The sequence below is a fragment of the Coregonus clupeaformis genome, chromosome 29 (assembly GCF_020615455.1).
Source record: "Coregonus clupeaformis isolate EN_2021a chromosome 29, ASM2061545v1, whole genome shotgun sequence".
NCBI classification, from domain to species: domain Eukaryota; kingdom Metazoa; phylum Chordata; class Actinopteri; order Salmoniformes; family Salmonidae; genus Coregonus; species Coregonus clupeaformis.
Window position 1 is genome coordinate 7,574,529 of NC_059220.1, and position 24,777 is coordinate 7,599,305.

At 46.2% G+C, this 24,777-nt stretch overlaps 1 long non-coding RNA gene across 2 annotated transcripts; it reads left to right on the forward strand.

Annotated features, from left to right (window-relative positions):
• Window positions 1-1,218: 1,218 nt before the first annotated feature.
• LOC121544274 lies at window positions 1,219-24,230 on the forward strand. Of its 2 annotated transcripts, none has more exons than XR_005996079.2 (5): window positions 1,219-1,347; window positions 14,030-14,122; window positions 17,401-17,590; window positions 17,736-17,942; window positions 23,599-24,230. It is a non-coding gene; the product is annotated as an uncharacterized LOC121544274 (long non-coding RNA). The 2 variants fall into 2 exon arrangements; XR_005996078.2 differs by having other exon boundaries at window positions 17,830-17,942.
• The last annotated feature ends 547 nt before the right edge of the window (window positions 24,231-24,777 follow it).

Genomic DNA, 24,777 nt, shown 5'->3' on the forward strand with positions numbered 1-24,777 from the left:
CTAGGCCTTTAGTTCCAGTGAAGGGAAATCTTAACGCTACAGCATACAATGACATTCTAAACAATTCTGTGCTTCCAACTTTGTGGCAACAGTTTGGGGAAGGTGCTATGTGGATCTCTTGTGTAAGAGCCCCGACGCTCGGTCTGAACATTAACGTGCGTCGCTTGCGGTACGATTTTGGAAGGATAAGGACCTTATCCTTCATATTAGTGAGAAATCATTTTCAAAAAACACAAGGTTAAATTGATACACACCTTTTATAGGGTTTGGGTTTCCACATGGCCATATTTCCATGTTACAGCGCTTGTTTACGGAAAACATTTTACATTTACGTCATTTAACAGACTCTCTTATCCAGAGCGACTTACAGTTAGTTAGTGAGTGCATAATTTTTTTTTTTTTTATACTGGCCCCCCGTGGGAATCGAACCCACAACCCTGGCATTGCAAACGCCAACTGAGCTCCACGGGACAGACGGAAGACCTGTGCTAATTGGCTATCTGCGTATCCGAACACCTGTGTGTAAAGGGAAGACAGACGCCACAAACGTGTTGTCACTGAAAAATACTGTCGACTGCCACTGTGTTAAAACCGTGTACAGTAAGTGTGTATTTTGCATTTTGTGAAATTATTTTGATGTGATACGAAAGTAGAGGGATTTATGTTTCTATAACCGTATTGCAGTTGAGAATCGATTCACGTTTAGATGGGAGTGTTTGGCTGATTAGGCTTCCAGAACCAATTTGCCTCTAAACAGAACATGTAAGGACCTACACTAAACATATAAAAATGAAAATATAAACGTGAAGTGTTGGTCCCATGTTTCATGAGCTGAAGTTAAAAATCCCTGAAATGTTCCATATCCACAAAAAGCTTATTTCTCTCAAATGTTAACTGCAGGAATGTCTACCAGAGCTGTTGCCAGATAATTTTAATGTTCATTTCTCTACCATAATGCTACCTCCAACATCGTTTTAGAGAATTTGGCAGTACGTCCAATCGGCCTCACAACCGCAGACCACATGTACGGCGTTGTGTGGGCGATGAGTCTGCCGATGTCAACGTTGTGAACAGAGTGCCCCATGGTGGGGTTATGGTTTGGGCAGGCATAAGCTACGGACAACGAACACAAAAATACCGTGACGAGATCCTGAGGCCCATTGTGAGGCCCATATTCCTAATGTTTGGTATACTCAGTGTATGTCATTTGTTGCTCGGTTGACTCAAGGAGCTGTAAGATACTTTATCTATTTTAATGGTCATCTTTCCTTTCTTTTGTAGTTCAACTACTGTGCATTTGTGAAATGCCATTGCCTGGATGGTGCAGCAGTACCCACCTGAGTTCAGGTAATGCCCTACTGGTCGTTAATCTACACATAGTTTATACTGAAAACAGTTTTTGATCATCTACAATGACTGATGATTGATGATATAAAGGCTATTGGTGGTGATGATTGGCTCCGACGCTCGTCGCATGTGCCAGGGCTTGCAGACGATAACGGATTACAAAGGGAAAACCAGCCATGACTTGCCCAGCAACGCAGAACTCACAAATGAGCTAAATGCCTTTTATGTCCACTTCGAGGAATATAACACTGTGCCTTGCGTGAAAGCCCATATTTTTTTAGTTTAAACAGGTTAACAATCACAAGGCTGCCGGGCCAGACGGAATACCAGGGCACGTTCTCAAAGCATGCGCAGACCAGCTGGCGAGTGTCTTCAGACATTTTCAATCTCTCATTGTCCCAGCCTGTAATCCCAACATGTTTCAAGCTGACCACTATTGTCCCTGTTCCTAAGAGCTCCAAGGTAACCTGCCTAAATGACTATCGATCTGTAGCACTCACATCTGTAATTATGAAGTGCTTTGAAAGGCTGGTCATGACACACCATCATCCCAGACACCCTAGATCAACTCCAATTCACATAGAGGGGCTGGATTGTGGAGCAGGTCGAGAACTTCAAGTTCCTTGGCGTCCACATCACTAAGGACTTAACATGGTCCACACATACCCACACAGTCGTGAAGAGGGCACGGCAGCGCCTCTTCCCCCCCCCCCCAGGAGTCTGAAAAGATTTAGCATGGGCCCTCGGATCCTCCGAAAGTTTTACAGCTACAACATCGAGAGCATCTTGACTGGCTGCATCACCGCTTGGTACGGCAAATGCACCGTCCTTGACTGCAAAGCGCTACAGAGGGTGGTGCGGACAGCCCAGTACATCACTGGGGCTGAGCTCCCTGCCATCCAGGACCACTATATCAGGCGGTGTCAGAGGAGGGCCCGAAAAATTGCCAAAGACTCCAACCACCCAAGCCATAGACTATTCACTCTCCTACCATCCGGCAAACGGTACCGGAGCATCGGCTCTTGGACCAACAGGCTCCGAGACAGCTTCTACCCCCAAGCCATAAGATTGCTAAATAGCCAGATTGCTAAATAGTCAATAAATGATACCCAAACTATCTGCACTGATTCTTATCTTGCACAGACCCTACGCACACTCACTAGACTATACACCGGGGGTGTTTCTCAATATGCATACTACTGTGCTCCACACTCTCATGCTCCGAGTGCATTCTACGAGGATGTTCTCTTGAGTACTTTCTTGTGAGGACGAGAGTGTGGAGAATGCATAAAACATTACATTTGAGAAGCACTCTCCCTACTGTATTACCTCACGCTGCACCTCCCCATTCACTGAACCTTCTTCCTGCCAGGACAATGGCAACAATAGAGAAGAAACAAGCTATACACAATGCAAATGTTTTACTTCATAACTATCAGCTAGCTATATGTGAATCGTAATAATCTAGCTAACCAGATAGTTTAACAGGCAAAAATGACCTAAAACTAATGTTATGCAAGGTAGATTCTTCGTGGGTAGCTAGCTGCCAATTCTTTGTGGCAGTAGTAGCTAGCCGGTCAACGTTAGCCCTATTGACTTACTATGGGCTTGCGATCTACGCGCACTACAGTGGGTATTGTAGACAGGTAAAAATGCTAAAATTATTAATGTAAAATTTATAACGATTTACAATTTAGCAGTGGTGGTGCGCCACTGCAAAATGCATATACAAAATGCACTACTACTACTACTACTACTACTACTACTACTACTACTACTACAGCCATGTCTGCTTCTGCCAGTTAGCAGCCAAACACATCTCTGCTGCTACTACTACTACTACTACTACTAATACTACTACAGCCATGTCTGCTTCTGCCAGTTAGCAGCCAAACACATCTCTGCTTCTACTACTACTACTACTACTACTACTACTACTACTACTACTACTAATACTACTACAGCCATGTCTGCTTCTGCCAGTTAGCAGCAAAACACATCTCTGCTGCTACTACTACTACTACTACTACTACTACTACTACTACTACAGCCATGTCTGCTTCTGCCAGTTAGCAGCAAAACACATCTCTGCTGCTACTACTACTACTACTACTACTAATACTACTACTACTACTACTACTACTACTACTACTACTACTACTAATACTACTACAGCCATGTCTGCTTCTGCCAGTTAGCAGCCAAACACATCTCTGCCACGTGAGACACTGTTTTCTCTCTTACCTTCCTCTCTTTTTCTCCTTTGCAACTGCTCTTCTTTTGACTTGCCCTTCTTCCATCTTCCCCTCTTCTCTCATCTTCCCCTCCTCATCCACCTTCCCCTCTTCTCTCAACTTCCCCTCCTCTTCCCTCCTCCTCGTCCACCTTCCCCTCTTCTCTCAACTTCCCCTCTTCTTTCACTCTCTTCTTACCTTTATTTACCATATAAATACTAATGTTGTAATTTACACCATAGTCCACCAGAGGGAGGGGTTGATTTTCGAAAAAATATGCATTGACTCACAATGTAAACCCAAACAAATCTACTCTCTCTGTCTCTGTCTCTGTCTCTCGTTCTCTCATCTCCTGGCTCCAGTCTCTTATGCTTTTATTCCTGACCTTTTGTTATACATATTATTTAAGCACTCATATTCTTCTGTAAAAGCTTTTGAAGTTGTAGCTACATTTTACATTTACATTTTAGTCATTTAGCAGACGCTCTTATCCAGAGCGACTTACTACTAGCTGGCTAAGTCATTTACCTAATCACCAAAAAGCAGTGTGTGTGTGTGTGTGTATGTATGTTTATATATATATATATATATATATATATATATATATATATATACATACATACATACATACAGTGAGGATCCCCTGCTGATTTTGTACGTTTGCCCACTGACAAAGACATGATCAGTCTATAATTTTAATGGTAGGTTTATTTGAACAGTGAGAGACAGAATAACAACAAATAATTCCAGAAAAACGCATGTCAAAAATGTTATACATTGATTTGCATTTTAATGAGGGAAATAAGTATTTGACCCGCTCTCAATCAGAAAGATTTCTGGCTCCCAAGTGTCTTTTATACAGGTAACGAGCTGAGATTAGGAGCACACTCTTAAAGGGAGTGTTCCTAATCTCAGTTTGTTACCTGTATAAAAGACACCTGTCCACAGAAGCAATCAATCAATCAGATTCCAAACTCTCCACCATGGCCAAGACCAAAGAGCTCTACAAGGATGTCAGGGACAAGATTGTAGACCTACACAAGGCTGGAATGGGCTACAAGACCATCGCCAAGCAGCTTGGTGAAAAGGTGACAACAGTTGGTGCGATTATTCGCAAATGGAAGAAACACAAAATAACTGTCAATCTCCCTCGGCCTGGGGCTCCATGCAAGATCTCACCTCGTGGAGTTGCAATGATCATGAGAACGGTGAGGAATCAGCCCAGAACTACACGGGAGGATCTTGTCAATGATCTCAAGGCAGCTGGGACCATAGTCACCAAGAAAACAATTGGTAACACACTACGCCGTGAAGGACTGAAATCCTGCAGCGCCCGCAAGGTCCCCCTGCTCAAGAAAGCACATATACAGGCCCGTCTGAAGTTTGCCAATGAACATATGAATAATTCAGAGGAGAACTGGGTGAAAGTGTTCTGGTCAGATGAGACCAATCGAGTTCTTTGGCATCAACTCAACTCGCCGTGTTTGGAGGAGGAGGAATGCTGCCTATGACACCAAGAACACCATCCCCACCGTCAAACATGGAGGTGGAAACATTATGCTTTGGGGGTGTTTTTCTGCTAAGGGGACAGGACAACTTCACCGCATAAAAGGGACGATGGACGGGGCCATGTACCGTCAAATCTTGGTTGAGAACCTCCTTCCCTCAGCCAGAGCATTGAAAATGGGTTGTGGATGGGTATTCCAGCATGACAATGACCCAAAACACACGGCCAAGGCAACAAAGGAGTGGCCCAAGAAGAAGCACATTAAGGTCCTGGAGTGGTTTAGCCAGTCTCCAGACCTTAATCCCATAGAACATCTGTGGAGGGAGCTGAAGGCTCGAGTTGCCAAACGTCAGCCTCGAAACCTTAATGAGGGACAAAATCCCTCCTGAGATGTGTGCAAACCTGGTGGCCAACTACAAGAAATGTCTGACCTCTGTGATTGCCAACAAGGGTTTTGCCACCAAGTACTAAGTCATGTTTTGCAGAAGGGTCAAATACTTATTTCCCCTCATTAATAATAATAGCTATAGCCCATTTAGCAGACGCTTTTATACAAAGCGACTTACAGTCATGCGTGCATACATTTTTTTGTGTATGGGTCGTCCCGGGGATCGAACCCACTACCTTGGCGTTACAAGCGCTGTGCTCTACCAGCTGAGCTACATTAAGATGCAAATCAATTTATAACATTTTTGACATGCGTTTTTCTGGATTTTTTTGTTGTTATTCTGTCTCTCACTGTTCAAATAAACCTACCATTAAAATTATAGACTGATCATGTCTTTGTCAGTGGGCAAACGTACAAAATCAGCAGGGGATCAAATACTTTTTTCCCTCGCTGTATATATACACACACTCTACCGGTCAAAAGATTTATAACACCTACTCATTCAAGGGTTTTTCTTTCTTTTTACTATATTTCTACATTGAAGAATATTAGTGAAGACATCAAAACTATGAAATAACACATATGGAATCATGTAGGAACCAAAAAAGTGTTAAACAGATTCTTCAAATAGCCACCCTTTGCCTTGATGACCGCTTTTGGGGTGTGATGTTGTCAGTATAGCTGTAGGTGGGTGTGGTGGTGGAATCAGGCGCAGGACGCACAAAGTAAGTCCAAAAGACTTTAGTGGTTAGCAATAAACACAGCACGAAAATAAATGCCCTGAGGCGAGAAACTCCGCACGCAGGCGAAAGAAAACGGGCGCACTAAACACGTGCGACAAAATACTCCAAACACAAATGGAGAGCAGCTCAACCGAGCAAACTGTATAGACACAAGCAATACGCACGACAGTGAAAACAATCACACACAACACTAGACAAACACAACGAGAACTTATAGGACACTAATTACACTAAACGATAACAGGTGTAACAACAATCAGACAAAAGCAAACGAACATAGAAACATGCAACGGTGGCAGCTAGTATTCCGGAGGCGACGAACGCCGAAGCCTGCCCGAGCAAGGAAGAGAGGCAGCCTCGGCCGAAACCGTGACAGTACCCCCCCCTTGACACGCGGCTCCAGACGTGCGCCGACTCCGGCCTCGGGGACGACCAGGAGGACGCGGAGCAGAGTGCGTCGGGTGCCCACGATGGAATTCCGTCAGGAGAGACGGGTCCAAAATGTCTCTCCTCGGCACCGCACCGTTCCTCCGGGCCGTACCCCTCCCACTCCACTAGATATTGGAGACCCCCATCCGACGTCTCGAATCCAAGATGGACCGCACGGAGTACGCCGGTGCCCCTCGATGTCCAATGGGGGCGGAGGAGTCTCCCTGATCTCACTTTCTTGGAGTGGGCCAGCTACCACCGGCCTGAGAAGAGACACATGGAACGAGGGGTTAATACTTTTATACTCAACAGGTAGTTGTAATTTGTAACACACCTCGTTCAACCTTCTCAGGACTTTAAATGGCCCTACAAACCGCCGACCCAGTTTCCGACAGGGCAGGCGGAGGGGCAGGTTTCTGGTAGAGAGCCAGACTCGATCACCAGGTGCGTACACCGGTCCCTCACTGCGGTGGAGATCGGGCGCTCGCCTTATGACGACGGAGGGCCCGCTGCAGGTGGACGTGTGCAGCGTTCCATGTCTCCTCCGAGCGCCGCACCCACTCATCCACCGCAGGAGCCTCGATCTGGCTCTGCTGCCAAGGTGCCAGAACCGGCTGGTAACCTAACACACATTGGAAAGGGGTTAGGTTAGTGGAGGAATGGCGTAGGGAATTCTGGGCCATTTCGGCCCAGGGAACGTACCTGCCCACTCCTCCGGCCGGTCCTGGCAGTATGTTCTAAGAAACCTACCCACATCCTGGTTCACACGTTCCACCTGCCCATTACTCTCCGGGTGGTAACCCGAGGTGAGGCTCACCGAGACCCCCAACCGCTCCATAAAAGCTCTCCAGACTCTGGAGGTAAATTGGGGACCTCGATCAGACACAATATCCTCGGGTACCCCGTAGTGCCGGAACACATGGGTGAATAGTGCTTCGGCGGTTTGCATGGCAGTAGGAAGGCCCGGCATAGGGAGCAAATGACAGGCCTTAGAAAACCGGTCCACAACGACCAGTATAGTGGTATTCCCCTGTGAAGGAGGAAGGTCAGTGAGGAAATCCACCGAGAGGTGAGACCATGGTCGTTGTGGAACGGGCAGGGGTAGTAACTTACCCCTAGGCAGATGTCTAGGCGCCTTACACTGGGCGCACACCGAGCAGGAGGAAACATAAACCCTCACATCCCTCGCCAACGTGGGCCACCAGTACTTGGCACTAAGACAGTGCACTGTCCGGCCGATACCAGGGTGTCCAGAGGAGGGTGACGTGTGAGCCCAATAGATCAATCGATCCCGAACCTCGAGCGGAACGTACTTCCGACCCTCCGGGCATTGAGGTGGACTAGGGTCGGTGCGTAACGCCCGCTCGAGTTCAGCATCGACCTCCCACACTACCGGTGCCACCAGACAAGACTCCGGCAGTATGGGAGTGGGCTCCACGGACCTCTCCTCCGTGTCATACCGCCAGGACAGTGCGTCTGCCTTACCGTTCTGTGACACAGGGATGTACGTGATCTTAAATGTGAACCGGGTCAAAAACATATTCCACCTCGCCTGGCGAGGGTTCAGCCTCCTCGCTGCCCGGATGTACTCCAGGTTACGGTGGTCCGTCAAAATGAGGAAAGGGTGTTGAGCCCCCTCAAGCCAGTGCCTCCACACCTTTAGGGGCCTGTACCACGGCTAACAGCTCCCTGTCCCCTACGTCGTAGTTTCGCTCCGCCGGACTGAGCTTCTTGGAATAAAAAGCACAGGGGGCGGAGTTTAGGTGGCGCGCCGGACCGTTGCGAAAGCACGGCTCCTATACCGGCCTCTGACGCGTCCACCTCTACCTGAAATGGCAAAGAGGGATCCGGATGCGCCAGCACCGGGGCCGAGGTAAACAGGTCCTTCAGCCTCCCAAACGCCCTGTCCGCCTCGGCTGACCACTGCAGACGCACCGGACCCCCCTTCAAAAGAGACGTTATGGGAGCTGCCACCTGTCCAAAACCCCGGATAAACCTCCGGTAGTAATTCGCAAACCCCAAAAACTGCTGCACATCCTTCACAGTGGTTGGCGTTTGCCAATTACGCACGGCTGACACCCGGTCTACCTCCATCTTCACCCGTGACGCAGACAACTGATAACCCAAAAAGGAGACCGACTCCTGGAAGAACAGACACTTCTCTGCCTTGACATACAGGTCGTGCTCCAACAGCCTCCGCAACACTCGGCGCACCAGGGCCACATGCTCGACTCGGGTAGGCGAGTACACGAGAATGTCATCTATGTACACGACCACCCCCTGCCCCTGCATGTCCCTGAAGATCTCATCCACGAATGATTGGAAAACTGAAGGAGCGTTCATCAACCCGTATGGCATGACAAGATACTCGTAATGGCCTGAGGTGGTACTAAAGGCTGTCTTCCATTCATCGCCCCCCCTAATGCGCACCAAGTTGTACGCGCTCCTGAGATCTAATTTAGTGAAGAAACGCGCCCCGTGCAATGACTCCGTCATGGTCGCAATCAGCGGGAGTGGATAACTGTACTTCACCGTGATCTGATTGAGACCACGGTAATCAATGCACGGGCGTAACCCACCATCCTTTTTCTTCACAAAAAAAGAAACTCGAGGACGCAGGGGAAGTGGAGGGCCGTATGTATCCTTGTCTCAGAGATTCGTCTATGTAAGTCTCCATAGCTCTCTTCTCCTCCTGAGACAGAGGATACACATGGCTCCGTGGGAGCGCAGCTCCTGCCTGGAGGTCTATCGCACAATCTCCCTGCCTATGGGGAGGCAACTGCGTCGCCCTCGACTTACTGAACACAATAGCCAAATCCCCATACTCAGGGGGAACGTGCAATGCGGGCACCTGGTTTGGACTCTCCACCGAGGTAGCCCCTACGGAAACGCCTAAACATCGACCCACACACTGGGCAGACCACTCCATCAGAGCCCTCTCCTGCCACGAAATAGATGGGTTATGGGTACTCAACCAGGGCATGCCCAGCACCACTGGATACGCAGGCGAGTCGATCAGAAATAGCTGGATCATCTCCTGATGACCCCCTGCGCACACATCCTAAGTGGCGCCGTGACCTCCCTGATCAAGCCCGCACCCAACGGACGGCTATCTAGGGCATGAACGGGGAAGGGGACGTCAACAGGGAGAAGGGGAATCCCTAAGGCTAAACAAAATTTCTTATCAACAAAATTCCCAGCCGCGCCTGAATCTACCAGCGCCTTATGCTGGGAATGAGGTGCTACCTGTGGAAAACGCACAGGTATACAGAAGTGTGCAACAGAGAGCTCTGGGTGAGTGGGGCGCCTACTCACCTGGACGGACTCCCCAGTGCGGGACCTGTCGTCTTCTCCCCTAGGAGGCCATCCCCAGCACCTAGCCGCGGTGTGTCCTCCCGACCACAGTTGGTGCAGGAGATGGACCCCCTCGTAATCCGACCCCTCCTCTCTCTAGCGCCAGCGCCCCGAGCTCCATGGGGCACGGCTCGGGAGGCGCTGGAGGGTGAAATGGACGGACCCCCTCGGGACGTCCGCGGGTAGCTAGCAGGGTATCCAGCCTGATGGACATGTCGACCAACTGGTCGAACGAGAGGCTGGTGTCCCTACAGGCCAGCTCCCTACGGACGTCCTCACGTAGACTACATCGGTAGTGATCGATGAGAGCCCGCTCATTCCACCCTGCATCCGCCGCTAGAGTACGGAATTCCAAGGTGAACTCCTGGGCACTCCTCTTCCCCTGCCGGAGGCAGAACAGACGCTCCCCCGCCGCTTTCCCCTCCGGGGGATGGTCAAACATCGCCCTGAAGCGGCGGGAGAACTCGTCGTAGGTGATGGTGGTAGCGTCTATTCTCCTCCACTCTGCGTTGGCCCATTCCAACGCCTTACCGGAAAGGCAGGAGATCAGGGCGGACACGCTCTCGTGTCCCGAGGGCGCCGGGTGCACGGTGGCCAGGTAAAGCTCCACCTGGAGAAGGAATCCCTGACACCCGGCAGCGGTCCCATCGTAGGCCCTCGGGAGCGAGAGTCGAACTCCTCTGGGTTCCGGAGCGGGAATGGGCTGACTTGCCGATGGTGCGGGCAGGGAAGATGGCGGTGGAGGTGTCCCTCGGGTCTCCCAGCCTCGGATGGTGGTGATCACCTCCTGCAGTGCGGACCCCATCCGCAGGATCTGGTCATTCTGCTCGCGGACCCTGTCCTCCAACGTCGCCTGTGCTGCTGCGGCTCCTGCTGATTCCATTCGAGCTGGTGTGTGATTCTGTCAGTATAGCTGTAGGTGGGTGTGGTGGTGGAATCAGGCGCAGGACGCACAAAGTAAGTCCAAAAGACTTTAGTGGTTAGCAATAAACACAGCACGAAAATAAATGCCCTGAGGCGAGAAACTCCGCACGCAGGCGAAAGAAAACGGGCGCACTAAACACGTGCGACAAAATACTCCAAACACAAATGGAGAGCAGCTCAACCGAGCAAACTGTATAGACACAAGCAATACGCACGACAGTGAAAACAATCACACACAACACTAGACAAACACAACGAGAACTTATAGGACACTAATTACACTAAACGATAACAGGTGTAACAACAATCAGACAAAAGCAAACGAACATAGAAACATGCAACGGTGGCAGCTAGTATTCCGGAGACGACGAACGCCGAAGCCTGCCCGAGCAAGGAAGAGAGGCAGCCTCGGCCGAAACCGTGACAGATGTAGCCTAATATGGAGGACCCGGCAAGCCAGACTATTCTCTATCATGTAAATTCCAACATAAATAACTTCAAATATGTAACTTCAAATTAAACCAAATCATTTGCACTCATGATTACTGGTTTCAATCAAATGTTCAGCCAACTTACAAGCAAATAATGTATAAATCTTTGTTACAAATCAACTTGCAAGGTTGCTAGCCAACTAGCCTGCTAACATTAGCCCTACTAGCTTGCTAACATTGTTAGCACTGCATGAGTCAGCCAGTTGCTATCAACACCTAGAAATGCATAACACCATCTAACCAGTTATCAAAGAATATTAGCTATATGCCGTTATCTTAGCCAGCGAGCTAGCCAGCCAGCTAACGTCAGCTATTTAGCCAACTAGCTATAGCCCAGCCAGTCTAGCCAACCACCATGGTTATGGTCGGCAAGTTAGAGCTAAACTGGAGACCAACTAAAACACAACTAACAAAACTAAAACACAACCGCAGCTCAAAAGCAAAGAGATAGCTGAGACTTACAGATTGATGGCTAGGGCCCATCCGATGGAAAAACTTTGTGCAGGCTGAGTTAGCTAGCTACCAAAGCGGGGGGAGGCGGGTGCTTCACCGGGCGGAGAGAGAGTCAGTGAGGGAAATCCAATAGCTATATAGCGAGAAAAATCCTAAATGAATATATTCCAGATGTCAGTCAGCTAGCGTGCTAGCGCTAAGCCAAGGTGGGAAAAAGTTATAAAACGAAAACAAATGACGTACTACACAATTAGAGAAGGCAGGTATGATTTTCTCTTGTGTTTTTAGCCCACGGCAAGAAGGCACCAGAGCCTGCCATGCTAACGGGTTCCCACTAGATAACACAGCCACAAGAACATGAGGATGAGGATGCTAACATTAGCAAGCGTGAGCTAGCTACCGAGCTAGCATTCGAACTCGGTAGCACAGAGTAGATTCTCCATATGACGTTGAGAAATAGTGCGTTGTGGGTAGTTAAGAAGATGTTAAGAAATATGTAATAACCCAAAACATAACTATGTTTGTAGTTATAGGTAATCAGATCGTGACTACAACTAAGTTACGAAGTCTTTGACCACACTGTGTTGTTACTTTGGTGAGTCATGCTTCCTACCCTTTAAAGTATAATTTTTTTAAAGTTCTAATGTTACTTTGCTCAACACAACAAAAAAATACTTAAATAAATGTAATTTTGTCCTTGAAACATTTAATTGAAATACTGTAGAATTCCATTCATTCCTATGGAGGACTGCTCCTGCTGGGGAGTGCCATTATGGCTGACCGGTGGCTTCAAAGCCTCTCAATGGCCAATACATGGCATCAGCAATCCAGGGTTTATATACATCATTGGAACTAACAGAGTTGGGTGTCTCTTTTTTGTATTGAAAATGCTAAACAATTGATGCTTTAGCTAAGCCTACCTTTAACGCACATGAATGTTACCAGAGCTGGGCTTAGCGTAAAGGACGTCAAGTTGAAGGTAGCGTGCAATGGTCACCTGTCAAACCGCCACCCAACATCCAGGTGAGCCTGTATCAGTGTTCTGTTTTAACTCCAGTCTCACCCACCGTCATTACTCTAATTATCAAAAGGAAAACACAGTGGGAAACAACTTCCACAAAATTATTTTCCAATCGTTTCATTCTAAACAGAACCACAATTATTTTCGTTCCGTTCCACTATTCCAACCAGCATAATAAAATTCTGAACCGATTTTTTTTAAAGAAAAAGAAAAAAGAAAAAAAAAGTAACCGGTTTATATAATTCCTTTTTTGTTCCTTTTTTAACCTGTGAAATCGACATACTTTTTACATTTACCTAATTAAATTACCCCACCAATCAGTGCGGATAGAGCAGCTTGCTATGGACTGGGCAAGGTAATTGTTTGAACATGCTTGATGGACAGACAAGTGTAGGGCGCGAAATGCGACTGAAACTTTGCGGGCGGGGATAGAGCGAGAGAGATGTGTTTAGGATATTAGTAGTAGGCCTATCATTACTTCACTGAATTACATCATTATATACTAGCTAGATACCAATGGAGGAGCGTTTAATATGGAGGGACTTTGAATGTCTGAAAATTTTGGCTCAATGACCTGGACCAGAGATGGCTAACAAGCTTCCGTGTGCAGCGGCACCAGAATTCAAAACACTCTTACCTTTGTTGTTAATGAATCCAATGTGAAATGTAATAACATAGTATCCTTAACTAGCCTAGAAAAAGCTGTCAGGCAGACACTGGAAAGAGTATCTGCGTGACAGAGAGCGCTTTGCATAGGCACTTTGATGGCGTTTTTTTGTGGGACTGAAAACACTACAGATCACTTTCGTTCCCGGTTTGGTTTATTTTCCGGGTTCCGGTTCTGTTCCCTGAACCGGTTCATGACCCCTGGTATACCATGTATGACTGTCATCTCATCTGTCTGAGCAACACTACTGATCTTAAGTCTTCATCTTAACTATTCACTTTTATCCTAAGTGTTAAACAGGAGCGCAAGCCTCTGTTGCCATAGCTGCATGATGCATATTTATACGTTTGATTTCTCTGGCTTCCTTAAGGACTATTACTGTGTATGTTGTTGTGGTTCAGTTGTTGTATGTTGCCCGTGCGTGCGAATTGTGTCCTCAGTTGACATGTGTCCTCCATCTTGTACTAACAGGAAGATGATGTTTCTGTGGTATGAGGAAGGCTTCAGAGTGGTCATCCTCACTTCCAACATGATCAGGGCAGACTGGTACCAGAAAACACAGAGGTGAGTGAGTCTCTTACCGTGGCCATTTTGAAGGCTACCGTTTCTATAGTGTGGTTAAACTAGACTGCATGCTACGCTAGGTTACAGTCTACACTCCCAGTTGAAATGAGGTGAACTTCAATTTCATCATTTTGTTTTTGATTAATTATTAAGTTCTTGCATTGCTTGAGAGCCAGATGTCTTTGAAGTAGTTAGTTTGTGGTTTGAGCATTAAGAAAACAATATTAGTCTCATATCTGGGATGAATATCCTAGCTGTCGTCGTGTATTCATACCAACCTTAATAACACATTTGATCTTGGTTACCATGACAACTCGCTCAGCAAGCTGAAATGAGGCCCAATAGTAACTGGGGCACGAGTTTTTTTCTGACAAACCAATCCCCCAATCCTTTCATAAAACCTGTACTGATTATTTTACAGAAACACATATTAAGTGTCTCTGCCAGTTAATCGCTCTCTGATGTTCATGTACTCCCTTACACTAATAGGAGAGATGAAATCATCCCCTCTTTCAGATTCTTTCATTCAGGTGATCCCTCTATTTATGAGGTCATTTCCTGTCTACTCCGCCTCTCCCTGACCCTTGACCCCAGTTCCATTAGCGAGGCTCTAACAGAGAGAGCAGCCTTTAAAGAACAACAGTTTGGCCTACCTCCTCCATCTATGTCGTCTCTCACTTAAATACTCCTCTCTCCTCTCCGTTTCTCACTCTCTACCTGTCAATCAAAAAAATACCCTCAAGTAAAAGGTGACATTCTGTACTGTAGCCTCCATATATTTATTTTGATATCTCAAATCCAAAATGCTGGAGTATAGAGCCCAAAAAATATATATGTATCTTCACTGTCCAAATACGCTCCCCTCCATATGTAAATGTATATCTCTCCCTCCATATGTATACCTCTCTCCTCCATATGTATATCTCTGCCCTCCATATGTATATATCTCCCCTCCATATGTATATCTCTGCCCTCCATATGTATATATCTCCCCTCCATATGTATATCTCTCCCCTCCATATGTATATCTCTCTCCTCCATATGCATATCTCTCCCCTCCATATGTATACCTCTCCCCTCCATATGTATACCACTCCCCTCCATATGTATATATCTCCCCTCCATATGTATACCTCTCTCCTCCATATGTATACCTCTCTCCTCCATATGTATATATCTCCCCTCCATATGTATACCTCTCTCCTCCATATGTATACCTCTCTCCTCCATATGTATATCTCTCCCCTCCATATGTATATCTCTCTCCTCTTTCTTCCTTTTCAACCTCTCTCACTCCTCCTCTCTCTGTCTGATCGTCATGCTGAGGTGGTAGTAGTGGATGTCTGGTCTGGGCCTGCCCTCTCCTTAGAGGCGGATCCTAGTGCCTGGCCTCCATATTCATGAGCTCTGGCCCCGTTCTGCCCTGCCATTGGAGTTACATCACACACACACACATCTGCTATGTCTGTCACCCCAGAATTGCTTTCAGCCTCTGTCAAGCTGTGGATGACAAATGGCTGAAGTGATATGCAGGGTGTGTTGACGTTGTGAGGCTTTCTCTCAGTTTTTCATTTAGTGAATTGAATGAAAAAAACTTTATTGATCCCCTAAGGGGAACTTGGTTTTGTAAGCAGCAGACAGTGACCATGAAGACTCATGGGGATATGTCAGAACACTGATGACTTATGAAACAAGAGAGAGGGTATTGTGCTGAGTGATATATAGTTGAGGTTGTATTGTAAGGACCCTGGGACTAAACACCTCCCTCTGCAACTGGATCCTGGACTTCCTGACGGGCTTCCCCCAGGTGGTAAGGGTAGGTAACAACACATCTGCCACGCTGATCCTCAACACGGGGGCCCCTCACGGGTGGGTGCTCAGTCCCCTCCTGTACTCCCTGTTCACCCATGACTGCATGGCCAGGCACGACTCCAACACCACCATTAAGTTTGCCGACGACACAACAGTGGTAGGCCTGATCACCGACAACGATGAGACAGCCTATAGGGAGGAGGTCAGAGACCTGGCCATGTGGTGCCAGGATAACAACCTCTCCCTCAACGTGATCAAGACAAAGGAGATGATTGTGGACTACAGGAAAAAGAAGAGGACCGAGCACGCCCCCATTCTCATCGATGGGGCTGTAGTGGAGCAGGTTGAGAGCTTCATGTTCCTTGGTGTCCACATCACCAACAAACTATCATGGTCCAAACACACCAAGACAGTCGTGAAGAGGGCACGACAAAGCCTATTCCCCCTCAGGAGATTGAAAAGATTTGGCATGGGTCCTCAGAACGTTATACAGCTGCACCATCGAGAGCATCCTGACTGGTTGCATCACAGCCTGGTATGGCAACTGCTCGGCCTCCGACCGCAAGGCACTACAGAGGGTAGTGCGTACGGCCCAGTACATTTTACATTTACATTTTAGTCATTTAGCAGACGCTCTTATCCAGAGCAACTTACATGAGCAATTAGGGTTAAGTGCCTTGCTCAAGGGCACATCGACAGATTTTTCACCTAGTCGGCTCGGGGATTAGAACCAGCGACCTTTCGGTTACTGGCACAACGCTCTTACCCACTAAGCTACCTGCCGTACATCACTGGGGCCAAGCTTCCTTCCATCCAGGACCTCTATGCCAGGCGGTGTCAGAGGAAGGCCCTAAACATTGTCAAAGACTCCAGCCACCCTAGTCATAGACTGTTCTCTCTGCTACCGCACGGCAAGCGGTACCCGAAGCGCCAAGTCTAGGTCCAAAAGGCTTCTTAACAGCTTCTACCCCCAAGCCATAAGACTCCTGAACAGCTAATAAAATGGCTACCCAGATTATTTGCATTGCCCACCCCCCACCCCCTCTTTTACGCTGCTGCTACTCTCTGTTTATTATCTATCCATAGTCACTTTAACTATAGCTACATGTACATATTACCTCAATTACCTTGACTAACCGGTGCCCCTGCACATTGACTCTGTACCGGTACCCCCTGTATATAGCCTCGCTACTGTTATTTTTACTGTTATTTTACTGCTTTTATTATTGACTTATCATTTGTTTACTTAACACCTATTCGTCTTAAAACTGCATTGTTGGTTAAGGGCTTGTAAGTAAGCATTTCACTGTAATGTCTACACCTGTTGTATTCGGCGCATGTGACAAATAAAATGTGATTTGATTTGTAATGGCTTTGACTAGGGGTTGTATTGTTGCATGATTGTATTGTGTAGTATTATGTAACAGATGTTGTATTGAGACAGTATATCTATGTCTGTGTCTCAGGTTATGGGTGAGTCCTCTGTATCCACGGTTACCCAAGGGGAGTCCAGAGACTGTAGGGGAGTCTCCCACCCTCTTCAAGCGGAACCAAATGATCGGCGAACACGAACTGTCTGAGACCAAGTGAGACGATGTTAATCCATGATCATGTTCAATTGGCACCAAACAGCAGAAAACATTTGAAACAGATGAGGTACTACCTTAACTCACCATAATAACTGATTTTTGTTTTAATATATAATTGCAAGGGCCGTGCTCTACCACCTAAACATTATGCCAACTGAAGTGGACCCATATGAGATGTTGACAGCTCCTCCTCTCTCTCCTCCTCCTGATAGGTGAGACTCCAGGGAGGTACCTGGGCTCAGACATGGGGAGGTGGGGTCGCCTGAGGTTGAGAAAAGTAAGAATTAATCTCTTGCTTCCATCTAGGAGCTCCAGTAAATGTTGATGGACAGCTCCAACGCTCCACTGTCCTCCATGTTTAATGAGCCACACACTGCCGGACTCTGTCTCATCTACTTGATTGCTTCTCGATTACTCAGGTAACAGGCTACGATGTTCATCACTTATTTAGTCTGAAGTACATTTTTATACCATATATCACGCCTGCTCCCGCTCCCCCTCCCTGGCGCTCGAGTGGGCCAGGCTGCCCATCATTATGCACACCTGTCCTTTCACAATGCAGACACCACTATCAGAAGCATCAGGGCGTTTTTGTTTTTCGTTTGGGTTTGTGACGTCGGGTCTGGGTGCCGCTGCCGAAGGAACCGGGGATGCCTTAGCTGGCTCGAGAGGTTTTCTTGCCTCGGTTGGCTCGGCAGGCTCCCATCCCACGTCATGCCTCAGCGGGCCCGTTAGGCTCCCATGCCTTAGCGGGCCCGTCAGGCTCCCATGCCTCAGCCGGCTCGTCAGGCTTCCACGCCTCAGCGGGCCCGTCAGGCTCCCATGCCTCAGCCGGCTCGTCAGGCTCCCTCGGCCGGCTCGACAGGTTCCCGCGCCTCGACCTGCTCGTCCGGCTCCCATGCCTCGGCAGCAGGTAGCTTAGTGGTTAAGAGCATTGTGCCAGTAACCAAAAGGTTGCTGGTTCTAATCCCCGAGGCGACTAGCTGAAAAATCTGTCGATGTGCCCTTGAGCAAGGCACTTAACCCCAATTCCTCCTGTAAGTCACTCTGGATAAGAGCGTCTGCTAAATGACTAAAATGTAAAATGTTATTACATTTTTTAATACTCTAAACCAGGGTTGGATGTCTGCAGTGTGTCTGCAGGCTTTTGTTCCAGCCCAGCATTAACCCTTTACACTCATGGGAATCGTTGGGGATTAAACGCATCGTTTCAACACTTACATCACAAGAATGATAACTTTATTTTGATGCGTGTTAATTTTTTTGTGGAATTGAAAAAAGTTATAATTTAATACAGTTTAAATGTTTACAAATTAGATGCGCTGAAATGTAATCTAGAGCCAAGCCTGTAGGTTTTTAATCCGAGGGTGTCCTGCTATTGACACACTTCTTGAATTATGCAACAGAACGTGACAACAACATTAATGAGGCAGTCTAGACAGCATAGGTGAGTGCAGGTAGGCCTAGACAGAGCAACATTTTGGTGGTTGCAGTTCAACCCCTTTATGTTAATGTCTTCATATATGCAAATACACCCAGTGTTTATGCAAATTAGGCACATCATTTTCTTTATTTGAACACAAAATATATTTAAAAAATACCTGATACCATTAGAAAATGTATATACAGTGGGGAAAAAAAGTATTTAGTCAGCCACCAATTTTGTAAGTTCTCCCACTTAAAAATATGAGAGAGGCCTGTAATTTTCATCATAGGTACACGTCAACTATGACAGACAAATTGAGAAAAGAAAATCCAGAAAATCACATTGTAGGATTTTTAATGAATTTATTTGCAAATTATGGTGGAAAATAAGTATTTGGTCACCTACAAACAAGCAAGATTTCTGGCTCTCACAGACCTGTAACTTCTTCTTTAAGAGGCTCCTCTGTCCTCCACTCGTTACCTGTATTAATGGCACCTGTTTGAACTTGTTATCAGTATAAAAGACACCTGTCCACAACCTCAAACAGTCACACTCCAAACTCCACTATGGCCAAGACCAAAGAGCTGACAAAGGACACCAGAAACAAAATTGTAGACCTGCACCAGGCTGGGAAGACTGAATCTGCAATAGGTAAGCAGCTTGGTTTGAAGAAATCAACTGTGGGAGCAATTATTAGGAAATGGAAGACATACAAGACCACTGATAATCTCCCTCGATCTGGGGCTCCACGCAAGATCTCACCCTGTGGGGTCAAAATGATCACAAGAACGGTGAGCAAAAATCCCAGAACCACACGGGGGGACCTAGTGAATGACCTGCAGAGAGCTGGGACCAAAGTAAAAAAGCCTACCATCAGTAACACACTACGCCGCCAGGGACTCAAATCCTGCAGTGACAGACGTGTCCCCCTGCTTAAGCCAGTACATGTCCAGGCCCGTCTGAAGTTTGCTAGAGTGCATTTGGATGATCCAGAAGAGGATTGGGAGAATGTCATATGGTCAGATGAAACCAAAATATAACTTTTTGGTAAAAACTCAACTCGTCGTGTTTGGAGGACAAAGAATGCTGAGTTGCATCCAAAGAACACCATACCTACTGTGAAGCATGGGGGGTGGAAACATCATGCTTTGGGGCTGTTTTTCTGCAAAGGGACCAGGACGACTGATCCGTGTAAAGGAAAGAATGAATGGGGCCATGTATTGTGAGATTTTGAGTGAAAACCTCCTTCCATCAGCAAGGGCATTGAAGATGAAACGTGGCTGGGTCTTTCAGCATGACAATGATCCCAAACACACCGCCCAGGCAACGAAGGAGTGGCTTCGTAAGAAGCATTTCAAGGTCCTGGAGTGGCCTAGCCAGTCTCCAGATCTCAACCCCATAGAAAATCTTTGGAGGGAGTTGAAAGTCCGTGTTGCCCAGCGACAGCCCCAAAACATCACTGCTCTAGAGGAGATCTGCATGGAGGAATGGGCCAAAATACCAGCAACAGTGTGTGAAAACCTTGTGAAGACTTACAGAAAACGTTTGACCTGTGTCATTGCCAACAAAGGGTATATAACAAAGTATTGAGAAACTTTTGTTATTGACCAAATACTTATTTTCCACCATAATTTGCAAATAAATTCATGAAAAATCCTACAATGTGATTTTCTGGATTTTTTTTCTCATTTTGTCTGTCATAGTTGACGTGTACCTATGATGAAAATTACAGGCCTCTCTCATCTTTTTAAGTGGGAGAACTTGCACAATTGGTGGCTGACTAAATACTTTTTTTCCCCACTGTATGAGTGCATTCTAACAAAAAAAAGTGACATTTTACAATAAATTGAATCCCTGAATTCCATTCATTATTTGTCCATTCCAGTAAAACATTTACAGTGAGGGAAAAAAGTATTTGATCCCCTGCTGATTTTGTATGTTTGCCCACTGACAAAGACATGATCAGTCTATAATTTTAATGGTAGGTTTATTTGAACAGTGAGGGACAGAATAACAACAAAAAAATCCAGAAAAACGCATGTCAAAAATGTTATACATTGATTTGCATTTTAATGAGGGAAATAGGTATTTGACCCCCTCTCAATCAGAAAGTTTTCTGGCTCCCAGGTGTGTTTTATACAGGTAACGAGCTGAGATTAGGAGCACACTCTTAAAGGGAGTGCTCCTAATCTCAGCTTGTTACCTGTATAAAAGACACCTGTCCACAGAAGCAATCAATCAATCAGATTCCAAACTCTCCACCATGGCCAAGACCAAAGAGCTCTCCAAGGATGTCAGGGACAAGATTGTAGACCTACACAAGGCTGGAATGGGCTACAAGACCATCGCCAAGCAGTTTGGTGAGAAGGTGACAACAGTTGGTGTGATTATTCACAAATGGAAGAAACACTAAATAACTGTCAATCTCCCTCGGCCTGGGGCTCCATGCAAGATCTCACCTCGTGGAGTTGCAATGATCATGAGAACGGTGAGGAATCAGCCCAGAACTACACAGAAGGATCTTGTCAATGATCTCAAGGCAGCTGGGACCATAGTCACCAAGAAAACAATTGGTAACACACTACGCCGTGAAGGACTGAAATCCTGCAGAGCCCGCAAGGTCCCCCTGCTCAAGAAAGCACATATACAGGGCTGTCTGAAGTTTGCCAATGAACATCTGAATGATTCAGAGGAGAACTGGGTGAAAGTGTTGTTGTCAGATGAGACCAAAATCGAGCTCTTTGGCACCAACTCAACTCGCCGTGTTTGGAGGAGGAGGAATGCTGCCTATGACCCCAAGAACACCATCCCCACCGTCAAACATGGAGGTGGAAACATTATGCTTTGGGTGTGTTTTTCTGATAAGGGGACAAGACAACTTCACCGCATCAAAGGGACGATGGATGGGGCCATGTACCGTCAAATCTTGGGTGAGAACCTCCTTCCCTCAGCCAGGGCATTGAAAATGGGTCGTGGATGGGTATTCCAGCATGACAATGACCCAAAACATACGGCCAAGGCAACAAAGGAGTGGCTCAAGAAGAAGCACATTAAGGTCCTAGAGTGGCCTAGCCAGTCTCCAGACCTTAATTCCATAGAAAATCTGTGGAGGGAGCTGAAGGTTCGAGTTGCCAAATGTCAGCCTCGAAACCTTAATGACTTGGAGAAGATCTGCAAAGAGGAGTGGAACAAAATCCCTCCTGAGATGTGTGCAAACCTGGTGGCCAACTACAAGAAACGTCTGACCTCTGTGATTGCTAACAAGGGTTTTGCCACCAAGTACTAAGTCATGTTTTGCAGAGGGGTCAAATACTTATTTCCCTCATTCAAATGCAAATCAATTGATAACATTTTTGACATGCGTTTTTCTGATTTTTGTTGTTGTTATTCTGTCTCTCACTGTTCAAATAAACCTACCATTAAAATTATAGACTGATCATTTCTTTGTCAGTGGGCAAACGTACAAAATCAGCAGGGGATCAAATACTTTTTTACACTGTATATCTCACTTGTCATCCCCAAAGCCAACACCTCCTTTGGCCGCCATTCCTTCCAGTTCTCTGCTGCAAATGACTGGAACGAATTGTAAAAATCTCTGAAGCTGGAGACACTTATCTCCCTCATTAACTTTAAGCATCAGTTGTCAGAGCAGCTTACCGATCACTGCACCAGCACACCCAACTACCTCATCCCCATATTGTTATTTATTTTGCTAATTTGCACCCCAGTATCTCTATTTGCACATCATCTTCTGCACATCTATCACTCCAGTGTTAATACTAAATTGCAATTATTTTGCACCATAGCCTATTTATTGCCTTACCTCCATAACTTACTACATTTGCACACACTGTATATAGATTTTCTATTGTGTTATTGACTGTACGTTTTGTTTATTTCATATGTAACTCTGTGTTGTTGTTTTTATCGCACTGCTTTGCTTTATCTTGGCCAGGTTGCAGTTGTAAATGAGAACTTGTTCTCAACTGGCTTACCTGGTTAAATAAAGGTGAAATAAAAAATAAATAAATAAAATAAATGACTAGCTAAGTTATAAAATACGATATTACAGTTTTGGGCTTTCACAATGCAATTCAGAGAAACAGATCGTAATTTTTGTGCGCATGGAAAGGACTGGAGTCATGAGCGAATTTCCTTCACAGTAGACAAACCGGCTAATTCTGTTCAGAAAAACCCAAGGTATGCTGCCATGTAATCTTGTAACTGTACATCAAACATAGGATCATAAACGTTGACACTGTGGTGCACTCACGGGTGTTTGGCTTGCTTGTATGACATCAATGCGGTATTTATTATAATCCTCAATGTCTCATCTTTCAAAATACATAGAGTCCTCTTAATTTATAGCATGTCCCTCACTCAGACAACCAAAAATGGGCAAAAGTTTGGGGAGGGAACCGGCTTGTTGCGCTCAAGTTCAGAACGGCTGTCGGTCAAAACCGATACAGAGCTGTGAAGCTCAGAGCCTGAGCTCTGACGTCATTTATAGCATGTTACTGTACAGCCACTGCATTCCAATTTAGGCACTTATCAGCTCCAGAATCTGCCATTTTCAACCCGTATGCGGGTACAAGTGTAAAGGGTTAATTTCTTTCCTCTGTTCCACCCTCTCTGTATGGCTGTTACAGGACCACACACTGCTCATCCCCAACGATGAAAAGTGGCCCGTCATTGGTCAGTATTCTAGCATCGGCTCCATGGGATTGGACAAGCCCTGGCGGGGGAGTTACAGCGCACTCTGACAACCCTGGGTAAATCATTTCTTTGCCCAGATCCCCCTACCCCATGCTTTTGGTGCATACTATAAAACACCCATACTGTTCTGGTCCCCCTCTGTGTACACTTAGTTGGTACGTTCCAAAAACCCACCACTTTAGAGGATGGCAGTACAGCGCTTTAAAACCACACATGCAAATGTTAAAATCTCAGTGCAGTCGAAAAACGTGATTTTCCTGTGTTTTGTATATGTTTTCACACTATGAAGTTGGAATAATACTGTGAAATTGTGAAAATGATGAAAATGCTCTTTTAGTGTAAGAGCTGTTTGAAAAGATGCCTGAAATATCAGCCTGTTTTGGTAGGATGGAGTTTTGGCCTGCAGGCTGTAAATTAGTCAATAGACAGGACTCCTTGAAAGAGTCCAGTACATTCCTCCTCCAGTACATTCCTCCCCTGAAGCTGTAGGCTCTTCTGGTCTCAATTACTGATTCTCTCTCTTTTTTGCTCTCTCTCTTTTTTGCTCTCTCTCTTTCTCTCTCTCTCTCTCTCTCTCTCTCTCTCTCTCTCTCTCTCTCTCTCTCTCTCTAAATGTCATATTATGACTATATACAGTGTTGTAACGATGTGCAAAAAGTTAAAGTAAAAAAATTGAAACATCAATTTACATATGGGTTGTATTTACAATGGTGTTTGTGCTCCACTGGTTGCCCTTTTCTTGTGGCAACAGGTCACAAATCTTGCTGCTGTGATGGCACACTGTGGTATTCCACCCAATAGATATGGGAGTTTATCAAAATTGGATTTGTTTTCGAATTCTTTGTGGGTCTGTGTAATCTGAGGGAAATATGTGTCTTTAATATGTTCATACATTTGGTAGGAGGTTAGGAAGTGCAGCTCAGTTTCCACCTCATTTGTGGGCAGTGTGCACATAGCCTGTCTTCTCTTGAGAGCCAGGTCTGCCTACGGCGGCCTTTCTCAATAGCAATGCTCACTGAGTCTGTACATAGTCAAAGCTTTCCTTAATTTTGGGTCAGTCACAGTGGTCAGGTATTCTGCCACTGTGTACTCTCTGTTCAGGGTCAAATAGC